This window comes from Argopecten irradians, chromosome 14 (assembly GCF_041381155.1).
Source record: "Argopecten irradians isolate NY chromosome 14, Ai_NY, whole genome shotgun sequence".
Classification (NCBI taxonomy): Eukaryota; Metazoa; Mollusca; class Bivalvia; order Pectinida; family Pectinidae; genus Argopecten; species Argopecten irradians.
In genome coordinates, this window is record NC_091147.1 from 7352506 (window position 1) to 7366007 (window position 13502).

The 13502-nt window shown below is 33.1% G+C and overlaps 1 protein-coding gene across 1 annotated transcript in view; it reads left to right on the forward strand.

Annotated features, from left to right (window-relative positions):
* The first annotated feature begins 1102 nt into the window (after nt 1-1102).
* Nucleotides 1103-13502, forward strand: part of LOC138307736 (FMRFamide receptor-like) — a 49519-nt gene continuing 37119 nt past the window's right edge. The window contains exon 1 of the mRNA XM_069248592.1: nt 1103-1359. The gene's annotated coding sequence lies outside the window, so the exon portion shown is untranslated. The remainder of the gene's footprint in view (nt 1360-13502) is intronic.

Genomic DNA, 13502 nt, shown 5'->3' on the forward strand with positions numbered 1-13502 from the left:
TATCACATCAAGGAATATTTCAAAAATGTAATTAATACAAAATCACAGCAATCTTTCGGATAAAAAAAATCTTCAAGATTTAATAAATATACTAAAAGACAGTATTGCGCCAGAGGTCATCTAAGTCAATTATATTCAATAGTAAATTATAATATGAATTATATATGTCCATTAAACTGCAACAGACAAAAATCAATTCACTTAGAAGAGTTGATATCAAATAATATTTACCAAGTACTAAGATATGATTATAAATGGATCCAATGTATTATGCCATTTTGTGATAAGGATATCAGCACTGAAAACCACGTAGATTTTACTGTCAATTTGCTCATACCGTGTGTGGAAATTGTTGTTCTGAAACCTAATATGGAGTGAACGAAGTAAACAGTTTAATTGGAATGCACCAAATCATTTAAAACTATATTGATAAACTTGGTAATAATCAGCAAAGTCATCTCCTAACTGTAGCTACTCTTGACTTGACACGTCCATTATATTTTCTAATTTATGTTATTTGTCTTCCACAATATCCAATTTTCAGCTTAAAAGTTATGTTTATTTCGAAATTGGTAATTTTGTAGTGTCGCAAAAGTTAATAGCCGAAAGTTATTTAAAATAAGTGCAATGCTAATTTACATTACGCGGTTCGTAATATGTTTCAAACCGTCATCCAAAATATTGCGTGTTAGCTAATTATCCAATGCGCCAAACCGCAACATAGAGAACTGAAACTTCACTGTTAACATATTTTACGAACGAAAAGTTTAGTTAATCGATATATAAATTTTCTTATGTGGTTCTTGTAAAGAAACGTTGTTTTTATTTTGAAAATGTATCGACCTTTAAGTTGAATACTATTTTTTACGAACGCGGATGTTATGTTGTTTTTTTCAGCGACTACGATATTATTTTCTGTCTGTCTGCCAGTCATACAACTACCTGTAACCTAACCGATATCAAACTTGTAAATCCGATACCTGAGCTCTAGATGAACTATATGTAGAGTATATTCTACACCAACGCCTCTCAACCTTATACATAATATTCGGTTTAAGTATGTCGTAAAATAATTGATCGTTTCGGAAAAGTCCACGCAATATTTTGGTTCAGTCGTCATTTGCTTAAAAGCACTACAGAAACCGGTGCTTGCTAAAATAGCTAGTATAGTATTTCAAATCGTCATTGCCAGTGCGAAGCTTTTGCTGAACGGCTGATACTAGTTAATAGAGCCGGGCTATCGATCGGCAGGGGAAGCGCTTCGGAGACATCGTGCTTTGTACCAGTGTTACTCCGTGATAGTGTTGTAACCTGTTGCTTCTGTAATAAAGGGAATGGCATACAACGTACTTCTGTAAAGTAAGTATTATGTCACCTCTTTATATCGGATATATTGCCCTTGATAGAGTCCCTATTATACCGCATTACGCTACATTTACTAAATTAAACAATTCACATTTAAGGCTCACACAAGCATATGCCTATATTTTGTTTTATGAATCGTTAAAATAAATTCAGCTTAATAGACCATGATCAAATAATGTTTTATTGCAAGCCATAACTTGTTGCTGATTAAACGTCTTGTGACGTTTATTAACATTAACAGTCTAAGGAAAACACGCCTGTTAATTTAGATTGCTCAATATGTTCAAAGGCTAGGGCGAAGTGTTTTTAGATTTACAGTCATATGAACATGGTAACAGTGACCTTCCAAGTTAATTAAAGCAAAATTGTTTCTAACAATTTATTTCCTTTTTTTTACATCCACTATTCACTAACTTGCTTGACGAATATTTATATGCTGATTTATTTTCTTGTTAGAGTTTTGATTAACAAGTCCTATCAAACATGACTTTAGCACAAGAATTGTGTAACTATCCCAGGATCCGAGTGATCGCAAAAATTAATCGTTACTGTATAACACTTTAATGTAGTAGGATTCAAACTAATCCACGAATTCCTAACATGAACAAATTGTTCCGTATCATAGGAATATTTGTATCGTATATATAAAATATAACCTCCCCAAATAATCCCCGTATAGGATGCCGCACACCATTGACCCTACGCTATATTTCATGATGTGTTAATAGTAGCCATTAGAGGATTTGTGTCATGTAGATTGTACATACCGCGAAATGATGATCGCGACTATAAAGACCTAGATATTACTTTATCTAATAGCTTAATTCATAATTTTAACATGTATTTTAGACAAACCATACCTATAATAACAAACCTATCGCACCAACACGTTCAAGTACTAAAATGTGTATTTACATACACTACACAGGAAATCTTTTACCGATGACGTTTTTCGTTGTGGCCTTGCAAGGTGCACTTCATTTTAGACTTAAAGATTCGTGGTACATCTCGTTTTATAACAAGTATCACATTGGTGTTATATGTGATTGATTTGTTTGTGGATTAAGCTTAAAGTCATATATTACCCGTAAAGATTATTTACATACAACCTCCGCGGATGTAATGTGTCGCCTGTGTAAATCACTACATGTTTTGGGAAACTGTGGTAAATTCGTGTTGTAGTAGTGGGACTATTGTTCTTGTAAAAGAGTTCTCTTACTGAAGTAAGCGAAAGACAACGAACAACACACGTCATCAGGACACATGGAATTGACGTCAGATATATCATTCTACTCAGATCTTTTGTGGTGAACGTTTAGCAGATTATTTTACTTGGTTTAATGTTCTCTTAACAGATAAAGCCGTTTGAATTATATTTCTTGTAATTTTCAACATCACAAACTCTCATAAAACTACAGTGTGTGAATATGGATGCTTAATTATATATGATGGTTCATATCTATAAAAGCACCAATATACTATTGACATAGCGGTAAATGTCGCATGAAATATCACATGTTTTGAAAGAACCGCCATAGTCAACGCCATGTTTCAAACTTTCGGATAATATCGGAAAACTGAGTTGAATCACGTGATCGACATCGGCGATACCCGTATAGATAATATCTACAATACCCGTACAGATCGAAATAGATCGGAGCAGTTCGGATACTTCCGGGCTATTTAAAGCCACACTATACATAACTATCAACAAAAATTCAAGTCAGATTCGACTTCGATATTGTTAGTATTTGTAGATTAAGTTAAAATTAAGATATAAATGTATTAAAGAATATTTATAATATTTCTTAATTACTTTGGTACAGTAGTTGTTGAAAGTCGATACATGTAAACATGCCTTCATTTTAAACTGGTCGCCATAGAAGTTACGAGTATTGCCGAACGGAAGTCAGAAAGTTCATGACCCGTTTTCGGAAGAGTTCGGACAAACGTTACGTAGTTACGGTAGACACATGGCGTTCTCTGCAACGACGTTACAATGTCGGCTAACTTCCGCTTGTTTGACTAAGTGGGACCCACCTAGCAATGTTTAATGTTTATTTGATTTTTATCAAAATAGTCCGAATCTTATCGCTCATCTTGACTTCGATTTAGTCCTGTCTCTGCATGATTTACAACAGGATTTTTTTCAACATTCATCTAAACCATGAAAAAAAAATAAGAAGAAAATAAGTGTTGTGTTTGTGTTTAGGACCAGTTATAGTGTTATCCAATTGCCATAGTAGTAATGCCCGTAAGTGTGATGAAGCCACAATAATTATATAATCTAACTTATTTTCGTATTAATTAGAATTGTCAAAAAGAAACTATTAATAGATAAATTATGGGGTTTTTTATTAATTAATGTCTTATTAACAGCCAGATTCGTGTAAGGAATTCGAACGGCCTTCCATGTATGCGGTGTGTAGCGTGCATGAAGTGCGCGGTGCGTGTTTTGTAAGATTGCGGTATATTCGTGTTGTGTCTTCTTGTATAGTGGAACTTTCGTCCTTTTTATAGTGTTATATCACTGAAGTATGCCACCGAAGACACCAAGCAACATATCCCACCCGGTCACATTATACTGACAATAGATAAAGTGCTTTTTTCAATGAAGCATATTGCCGAAAACACAAAAACTTACATCCCAGAGAATCACAGTATGCTGACAACGGGCAATGCGGTAATGCAACAATGCAGTACCATGTGACCAAGGAAAGTACTTTGCCAGGGTATCTAGTTGGTAGCTTGTTTACTTAAAAATTTGCCGTTGTCTCTTAAACATCTCCCTTCTCCCATGGCTGTATATATCGCAATTTCCACGCACTAATGAGACCTTTTACAACAATGTTTACCCTGTATTGGCATGGAACACGGAACGTTATACGTACTCTTTCATATGAGTTTTTTTTAAATACATGTACAACAACTATCCTCATATATTTTACAGATTTCTGGTATAAAAGACCCCAGCCTATATAACGTGGTCTCCACCCTCGTATCAATGTGATGTTCTGTACCTGTAATGACGTTGTTAGCCAGCGTACGCTTTAATATGTGAGCTTCAAAACGTTAATATCTTAACACGGGATAGTCTTACATTAATAACGATAATTAGTTGTTAATAAGATATTAACCCTAATTAACCAAACCAAGTGTAGTTTTCGTTTAACTAGACAACCAATCGACAAAAATAAAATCATAGCCCAACGTATTCAATCATTATTCGTTTACCCACCATTATTGCGATATTATCACTTATTAAGTTCAATATTTCATTATTTCATTCCATTTTTTACTGCATGCGGATTTTGAAGTGATACACAGCTGCAATAGATGTGGCTACAGGGAGAATGAACAGATGTTGATATGTAAAATTTTGTAACAGGCTAATATGATATGTTCTCGTCATATATCATAAATTATAAATAATGAATAATAAACACAGTTTCAACAGTCTGAAATGTTCATTTGTAATGTCTCCAATAACCATTATGCTACAAGCAAAAAATATAGCTTACTCCATGCTGTCTGCTGCCTACACTAACGTTACCACCTTGCTCTTATGTTATAGAAAAGAAAACTAAATAAACACAATCATAATGTCTTTTATTTCCAAAAATAAATTAAGATAAACATTCATATGACTATTCATTTCGTTGGCGACGGTTTCATATCAAGTGATCACTCACATGTATCTAATTATCAAGTCAATTCGCTAATTGACAATATGCCAATAACAGGCTATATTGTATTGTCCTGATCACTTAGCACATCATTGATGCGTGGTAAGACTATAACACGCCGAAATAGAGGTAGTAATCGTTTTATTATTATCGATACAAATTGTTCTTGCCATTGTCTTGCAGAAATTACTTCCGATGTTTGTTTTAATCTGTTGTATAACCATAACGTCAGATAAAAATAGAACTATCAGGTGTAAGTCAGACACTTTTGTTTGACCCACGATCATTAGTGTATTGCCGTTATACGTATGTAAGCCAAAGTAGAAAAGGTTTCTCAAAAAATTCAATTTGTTTAAATATCATATTGTGGCCAACGTTTCATATTATTCAGCATATCAAAATAAAAAAAACCATTGGCATGATATGGAAACCAAACGCGAATGTTGAAGTCGTGCGAAACCCTATAACATAATTGCAACTGCAACCTACGGCAGAGTTGTTGATAGAGATGTGGTGAAAATCAATGGAAATGTGTTTGAGCTTTTTTCTAAATTCAATTTAAGTTTAATTATTGATTGTTACGTTGTGTTTGGGTACCCAAATTTCACAAATGTAAACCTTTTTAGTAGCTGAACTTGGTATTATTCGAAGGTCTATATTTTCACTGTTGATCTGACTAGGTAGCTCTCAGTTGAACGTTTAGAACAAAATCTGGCTCCTTACGGCCTATAGAATTATTTTTAGTCTGTAAAACACCACAGCTTACCAGGACATACACACACACAATACTTTACATACAGGTCATCCAGGTCTCAGCATTAAGGGTAGGTCGAGTTGTTTTCCTGGTTGGAAGTATAATGACTAAGTTGATCGTGCTGTTTGGTGTGGGGGCATTCGTGCTGTTTGGTGTCGTTGGGGCATTCGTCGGTGACCATAGCGCTACAGAAAGTGTAAGACTGCCAGTATTATTTGAGGCAAAACAAGAATATACCACAGTCAACAACCAAAACATAAACTTTTAAATACGCAACACACATTGCTTAAAGTGAATAATCGGGCAAAAGAATGGCTTAAGTCGCTAAAAAAATGGTCTTGATATATCCAATATACATAATTTCCTATGAAATAGGAAAATAAAAGTTTTCCAATCAAAATCGCTCTAAATGCAAAGAAACTCAATTTATAATTATTCGGAATCTCGGGTGATAAAACCTCCACTTAGCCCAACTGGCTATCAGCTGTTTTCCGTGAACGCGCAATGACATTCTTAGCCAACGCTGCTACATAGCCTCGCGCTTTCAAAAATTTAATCTCTTTAGAACTTGTGCGCATGAAGTTACACAAAGGTCTTTTCCATTATTTCCTTCCAATGGTCCAATTCAAAATCGTCTCTAAACTGAAACTAATTTATATTATACAGGAACTTGACCGTGGCTATGTCCGTGATTTGACAATTTTGAATTTATAAAGATTCCATTTTCAAAAACAGGACAGATACTTGAATGCTCATGAACGCATTAAGACTGGTTTTCATTGCCCGACTATTCACTTTAAATGGGAGGCCGTCATAAATGCTATGTATGTTACGCCATCGTATGTCATTCTACCGAAATCCGGGGCGGGTAAATACGGACAGGCGGGTTAATGCGGACAGCTGGGTAAATGCGGACAGTTCTTTTAAGACATGCACATAAACCACTATATCAAAATTAAATAAGTCTTCGTTCATGGTAGATGTAGATCGGTATGAAAGTGATGATGTTTGTCTTTGTTTCGTCTGGTATCTGGTTTATCCTAAAGTCTAAAAATAGCCATGGCGATTATGATATTGTGTGACGTCATCAGAAGGCATTGCGATGCATTCCGGGAAACTGGATTTCCAGAAACGACATACGAAAAGCTAAGTCACTAATCGATAAATCAATACGCTTCAGTTATCGTTAAAAGAAAATAGAATTCTTTCTTTCATGGTGTTAATGTTGCTATTTGTTTATTTCCCGTTACCGAAATGCATCATGGTAGTTAATTTCGAAGAACGAGTGTCTGAGGGGTCCGTGATATTCCGTCATGATTTTCATTAGTCGGGAAAATACGGACAGTCCATAATTGACCAATTAATAGCAGCAGTTGCTTGGATTTTCATCAGTTGAAAACAGTGCCAATACTAAGTTTGCTCAGAAACTGAATACTGTAAATAAATATTGTAATATATACTGCAAAAGATTAATTGTTTTCATGATTTCTCCATTACTTCTGACATCGTTCACAATTGTTTTCTATCAACATGACGTCATTTTCAAATCTGAGTAACGTACATTTAGTCATAACTAACGTACCCGTTTGATACAACACCCATCTGTTTTGAATAATGTTAACGTGCTTACAATGTTTATTATACGTATATATATATCTCTATCAAAACGATCTCAAAATGGTCTTTTTTTAGTTACATGTACGTACAATAGTTTTAGGTATAGTTTTGTATGTCCATATAAAATATATATGTTTGATATAATATCTATTAATTTCTGAAAAATTAATCCAAATCACTTCTATCAATCATTTCCCGTACGGACACTAGTTTGCTTCCTGTTTCATGTTTTACCCGTACATTCACGTGTACATACATTTACGTGTACATTTCTCTTACTGTTATTAACTTATTTCTATGATTTGTTTTGCTATAAAATAACTATTAATTGGACACTTTTAGTATAATTTATAGTTTCCTGTGGACATAAAGTCTCAGTAATTAGCATACTACAGTAGCAGTGTATGATACGTGCATACATACTGACGATGTATCTGTACTTGCTATAAGTAAACCACCGTTACTGCTGGTTCCCGTTATAGTTTGATATCTAACGCTTCTCATAATGTCTAGCTTGACAAGACTCGGCGGCATGGTTATCCATACTTCATGGGAGAGAAATCATCGTTAGATAATTATGTACAGAGATGTGCACTTAACACTTATACAAATATTTGTATGTCATTCCTGTCTGTAAACATAATAATGATACAAGACGTCCTTTGAAGTTATATGTATTTCAACAATAAATTATATGTTTATATGAATTATTTAATTTGCATTGGTACTACTTCTATTTCAAATCGTAATCAGGCATGCATTGTTCAATCAACCGTGTCCACAATATCTGCTTATAAGTGTCACATAACAGGCAGATCTTATACTATGTTTGGTCAAATCCCTGTAGCATGGAAAGAAAACATACAAAGTCATCACATCGACTGTTGACACCAGAGGAATTAATGAAAGGGAAAAAAGAGACTGCATTAAAACAGAAATTAAATCTTAAAAGTTGAACGACTGCAGAAAAAATGAAGTAAATAAGCTGAAAACTAGAGGCAAAATAGATTGCACTGTTCTTTTAAAACATTTTTAATTCTAATCATCCTACGTTTTGGCAGGACCTGGAATAACAGTTTGCTCTAAGTTAAACATCCTTACCTGACCTTACATGTAAATCCATATACATGGATATGTTCGTTCAAAATATCATTTCATGCATGAAATGAAGTTAGTATTTAAAGATTGTTTTTTTGCGCTTTTTTTACATAAAGAATTCAAAGAAGATAAATTTAAAAAAATCAACATTTGAACACACATTGATACCTTATCTTTACCCATTGTCTATTATCACAAAGCACGTGCCCGATATAAGGGGCGATCTACAAATGTAGTTGCCAAATTTGGTCCAGAAGATCATTCTTACAGACGTACCTGGTTAGAATAAATAGAAGCAGTTTGACCAATATTTCTCTATCAGCATTATGTACATCCGGCTATACCGTCACGAAATCTTGATGCAAAAAAAACAACAAAACCCATCTATAACACGGACTTTAATGTCCAAGGTGCAATTACAACCTGTTTATTGTAGATCCATGGGTGTAGAGAATCATTATAACGTGGTTTCATGAGTTTCCTTATATGAAGTTATGATTCTAGTGGCGCTTCCGCATTTACCCGACTAACGAGTATGTATTTGAAGTATTCATCTGAAAAGTGTCCTTATTTACCCGGACCTATCATTTAAATGTCCTTCTTAAAAGTTCTTCAGGCAGACAGTGATACTACAGATCATGTCCCGCTCATTTTGTAATTTAGGACATATGATAGAAGAAGCCATGGCATTTTAGTGATTCCTTGTCATTCAAAATATTCTTTACCCTCATATTTCTGTGATATGATACATTTATCGTATCGTATATCATAACAGTGAATAGTCAGGAAACCCTGAGTCCGTTATCACTGAAGACTCTTTGCTGTATTGCCGACGGATGTTTACACTTTTAAGTTTTCATAGTAAGACAAGTAAGATTGCGAAGTGTGTTATATAACCACTGCATGCGTCAGCTTTATATAAACAGTTAAGTAATCTTCACGTTGCATCCGTACGATAATGACTCCACGGAGTTAGGAATTGAGGGCACGGTTAAAACAGGAAATAATGAAGCAGAGATCATGATGTGTCTCTATCGTCTCGATATACACGAGACTAACGGAAAACAATCAACATCTCTGTTCAAATATTTTTCTGTTATCTCCTATTTGATAACTGTAAGTGAAAGACCCAGGAATGTTGTGATTGACTGTAATAGACAGATTAACATCTACAAATGTCATTATATGACTTGCTCACTCCTTTTTATCGAGATCTCCACATTGATTCCAATATAGCGTTTGAAGAATCTTATACCCAAATAGCTATTACTGAGTTACAATAATCTTTGAGCTGTCACACACAGTGTTGTGTTCTGAAGCGATTAAGGTTTATACAAAGAAAGCGATATCACTACATTGAAGTCATTTTCCTGGACATATTTTGTGATACAAAATATTTAACCATGGATCGTAAAACAGACAAAGCCTTTAATATATTTCCACTTAATCTTCGGACCATAGGTTATAATATGATTTTAAATAAGTGTAGTGCTCAGTGCATATGCAAGTTAATAAAACGAGTCTACGACGTTTTTTTATACTTAGATATAATATTCATTAAATTTAATATAAAAACAGATATTTTAAGATACTTTTGTTATCTCACTTAACGGCGGAGTTATATTGAAAACATCCGCGGAGTACCGCCATTTTGCACACGACGTCTCGACTAACTCAGAATCCTGACGCCACAGTCATCACTTATACCTAGGAACGTGTTTCCGAATTACATTACCCATAATGCAATAAACTAATGGGCACCGAGTTACTCCGACTTATCAGGCAGTGCAGGTTATGTGACTTATAGACAGAGTTAGAGATAGAATATAGACAGTTAGAAATATAGACAGAGTTAGAATATAGACAGAGTTAGAATATTGACAGAGTTAGAATTTAGACAGAGTTAGAGTTAGAATATAGACAGAGTTAGAATAGATTTAGACAGAGTTAGAATATAAGACAGAGTTAGTAAATAGAATAGACAGAGTTAGAATATAGACAGAGTTAGAATATTGACATAAGTTAGATAGTTATATAGACAGAGTTAGGTAATATATGACATACTTTTGTTAGTGTTACTGTAGAAAAGAATATAGGACAGAGTTAGAATATAGACAGAGTTAGAATATAGACAGAGTTAGAATATTGGAGTACATGAGTTAGAATATAGACATAGTTAGAATATAGACAGAGTTAGAATATTTGACAGAGTTAGAATATAGACATAGTTAGAGTTAGGAATATAGACATTAGTTAGAGTTAGAATATAGGGACAGAGTTAGAATATAGGACATAGTTAGAATATAGACAGAGTTAGAATATTGACATAGTTAGAATATAGACAGTTAGAATATAGACACGCAGCTTAGAAATAGACAATCAAGTTAGAATATTGACATAGTTAGAATATTGACAGGAATAGTGATAGAGTTTAGAAGTATAGACATAGTTAGAATATAGACAAAGTTAGAATATTGACTAAAGCGTTTAGAATATTACAGAAGTTAGAATATAACGACAGGAGTAATAGAATATTGACATGAGTTAGAATATAGACTAGAGTTAGAATATATACATAGTTAGAATATAGACAAGTTAGAATATTGACAGCGTGGTAGAATAATTGACAGAGTTAGAATATAGACAGAGTTAGAGTATAGACAGTAGTTAGGAATATTGACAGCGTTAGAATATTGACAGAGTTAGAATATAGACAGAGTTTAGAATTTATAGACCAGAGTAAGAATATTGACAGTCGTTAGAATATTGACAGAGTGTTGAATCATTAGACAGAGTTTTAGAGTATAGACAGAGTTAGAATATTTGACATAGTTAGAATATTTACAGCGTTAGGAAATATTGACAGAGTTAGAATATGACAGTAGTTAGAATATTGACCATAGTTAGAATATTGACAGCGTTATGAGAATATTTGACAGAGTTTAGAATATTGACAGAGTTAGAGATATAGACAGAGTTAGAATATTGACATAGTTAGAATATTGACAGAGTTAGAGTATTAGACAGAGTTAGAATAATGACATACGTTAGAATTTAGACCAGTGTTATAGAATTGATAGACAGTAGTTTGTATATTGGAACAGAGTTAGAATATTGACCAGAGTCTATAATAATACGAAAGAGTTAGAATATTGACATAGTTGAGAATATAGACAGACGTTAGAATTATGGCAGAAAAGTTTAGAATATTGACATAGTTTGAGTATAGACCATAGTATAGGACAGACAGTTAGAATATAGACAGAGTTAGAATATTGACAGACGTGTAGAATATAGACCAGAGTTAGAATATAGACAGATGTTAGAATATTTGACAGCGTTAGAATATAGACAAGAGTTAGAATATAGACATAGTTAGGAATATAGACTTAGAGTTAGAATATTTGGACAGTCGTTTAGGAATATTGGACAGAGTTAGAATATTGACAGAGTTAGATTATAGTCATAGTTACAAGTTATAATGATAGACATAGTTTAGAATATTGGACACGAGATAGAAAGTTATAGACGAGTTTGTATATTAGACCAGCGTTAGAAATATAGACGAGCGTTAGAATATACGTACAGAGATACGAATAAAGACAGAGTTAGAATGAAGCACAGATTTAGAGTTAGAATATAGACAAGAGATGAATATTGACAAAGTTTAGAATATAGACAGAGTAAGAGTTTAGAATAAAAGAACAGAGTAGAAATACGACAGAGTTAGAATATAGACAGAAGTTAGAATATTGACAGAGTTAGAAAAGATAGACAGAGTTAGAACATTGACAGCGTTAGAATATAGACAGAGTGAGAATATAGACAGATTTAGAGTATAGACATAGTTAGACATAGAATATAGAACGAGTTTAGACGATAAGACCCCCCACATATGATAGAATTTAGACGATAGATAAGTATATTTACGAAGAGTTTAGAATATTGACAAGAGTTAGAAAATTGACATAGTAAGAATAAGCAGAGTTATAATATAGACAGAGTTAGAATAGTTGACGAAAGTTAGAATATAGAACAAGTTAGAAGTTAGAATAATTGAACATAGTTAAGAATATATACTGACATAGAATATAGACAGGAGTTAGAATATTGACAGCGTTTATGTAATCATAGACAGAGTTAGAATATAGACTAGAGTTAGAATATATAACAGAGTTAGAGTTTTGAATTTAGACAGAGTTAGAATATTAGACAATAGTTAGAATTAACATAGATAGAATAGTGACAAGTTTAGAATATAGACAGAGTTTGAATATAGACAGAGTTATAATAAAAACAGAGTTTAGAATATAGGGGGAGTTAGATTTATTGACATAGTTAGAATATAGACAGAGTAGAGTTAGAATAAGACAGAGTTAGACTATAACAGAGTTATGAATATAGACAGAGTTTGGAATATTGACAGCGTTAGAAATATAGACAGAGTTAGGAATATAGACAGAGTTTAGATTGTTTAGAATAAAGACAGAGTTAGAAATAATTAACAGAGTTAGAATAGTGACATAGTTATAGAATATAGACAGAGTTAGAAAATTGACAGAGTTAGAATATATGACAGTAGTTAGAATATTGAACAGAGTTAGAAATATATATCTGAGTTTAGAATAATAGACATAGTTAGAATATTTGACTAGATTTTTTAGAATATAGACAAGATTTAGAAATATTGACAGAGTTATGAAGTAGTAGACAGAGTTAGTTTATTAACAGAGTTAGAACATAGACAGAGTTTAGAGTTAGAACATAGGACAGTTGGTTAGAAGATTGATCATATGTTAGAAAAATGACATAGTTTAGAAGAATAATAGACCACGTTAGAATATTGAACAAAGTTAGAATAATTGACATAGTTAGAATATAGCAGTAGTGTTAGAATATATACAGAAGTTATAATAAATAGACAGAGTAGAATATTGAATTAAAGACGAATATAGACAGAGTTAAGATATAGTGTAGAATAT